We start from the raw sequence: 1,927 nt of genomic DNA, 5'->3' as shown, positions 1-1,927 counted from the left end.
AGAGAGAGAGAGAAGAAATAGAAAAATGGACAAAAGTTCTATAGAAAGTGGATAAAACACGTGAGTTAAGCCTCCAGTGAATACCCTTCCACCATTGACCAGGGATGTGACTAGCCCTGCTATCAGAGCGCATTAGAAAGTAGATTAATTCAGATGTAGTTAGGTTAAAATTTAATGCCTTATCATTTGTTCTCTCTTTTGTCTCAGTTTAAATTTGTCACAGTTTTTAATATTTTCTGCTTTCTTTTTGCCTGAAGTTTTCCCCTCATTTTTATTTTATTATTGTTGTTACTTTCTGTTCTTGGTTTGTATGTATTTCTGTATATGAAATCCAGGATAGGTAAATTTATAGATAATAACTGGATCAATACTTTCTTTAGGGTTGTGGCAGTGGCGGGGGAGTTTGGATGGAAATGGTGAGCTAATAATAATGAGTACAAGAAAGAAGAAAATGTTCTAAAATTGATAGTGGTAATGATTGCACACGTCTTTAATATGACTAAACAATTGAATTGGATGATATGTTAATTGTATGTCAATAAAACTTTTAGAAAAGAAGGGGGGAGAGGGAGAAGACCACCCACTTGATGCTGTCCAACATCGAGACAGGCCTCTGACAGACCAACAGGTCTTCCATAGCAATGAGAGGAGAACCTTCCTGGAAGTCAGGTTGAGACCAGGGGACGGGAGCATCTACATTTCAGAGGAGGCACCGAGGTTTCTGTTGGTGGGTATGGTGGGCAAATGGGGAGGAACAACCTCAGATGGAGAAGGGAGGGAGAACAATAATCGTAGGGAAACCAAGGGAAAAATAAACCCGGTTCTATGGTCCTGGGTAAACATGTCAAATATGTTTCTATGCAACTCTTGGTCATCTATTCCATGGACTGGGCACTATGATGACCTTAGATGCCAGCCTTACAGGGCACATGGCACCCCTCAAGGCCCAGACCAGAAGGACTTGGCATAGAAGCTTGACTGAACAAACTGGACCCTACCTCAAAACTATCTGCAGCCCTTGGACTTAGGACTGAAAACTATCTGTAGCCCTTGCAGGAGAGAGGATGCAAGGGATTCCCCCCCCACCCCACGCCCACCAAAGACTGGAAATAGCAGTCGTTGGGTGTTGGGTGGGACCCTGGCTTGGTGAGTGTCCAATGAAAGGAGACCTCGAACCACCATATATTTGCTGCCTCAATGCTCCCCTTGCATTAATATGACAGGTTTGATCTGCAAGTCAAGAGTCTGCTCTTGTAAGAGACGATGCAGGAAATTTTCCCCTAGCACCAAGTCCCTTTCTCAATGTAAACAGAGCTCAATCAACCTGTACAAAGCAACAGCTCATGGATTACAGCCTGAAGTTGAATTATACTCGCATAAACTCCTCATAACAACAGTTCCTTAAATTCTATGTCATAAATAAATTACTGATGTTATCAAAGCAATTGCCCTATACCCGAGGGAAATGATTGACAATGATTTTCCTTTTTGTTTCTTTTGGTTTGATTTTAGTTTTCTGTGCTTAGCTTATTTGTTTTTTGTTGTTGATCTTGTCAATTCTGGTTTTGTTTATTGTTTTGTCATAATATGACCACCAAAGTAAACCAGAGTCATTCATAACCCAGCGACAAGCACATGGATCCTGGGCTCCCACGTGATTCTAGCCCTAAACCAAGAACAGTTCTTATAACACGTGCCTGTTCAGTACTCACCTTCAAGAAGAGATCACTGAAGAAAAGGGTGCTACAGCAAGTGTGAGCATAATTAAGAAAGCAGATGGGCATTTATAGAGGTCTAGATAAAGACATGTACATATACGAATATATTTATATATGAGGATGGGGAAATAGATCTATGTGCCTATATTTGTAGGTTTAGTATTAAGGTAGCAGAAGGACATTGGGCCTCCACTCAAGTACTCCCTCAA

This window comes from Echinops telfairi, unplaced genomic scaffold, assembly GCF_000313985.2.
Source record: "Echinops telfairi isolate 266 unplaced genomic scaffold, ASM31398v2 ScPeMD7_7469;HRSCAF=8507_1, whole genome shotgun sequence".
In the NCBI taxonomy this organism is placed as follows: domain Eukaryota; kingdom Metazoa; phylum Chordata; class Mammalia; order Afrosoricida; family Tenrecidae; genus Echinops; species Echinops telfairi.
The sequence above is the reverse complement of the archived record's forward strand: the minus strand, read 5'-3'. Positions refer to the sequence as shown.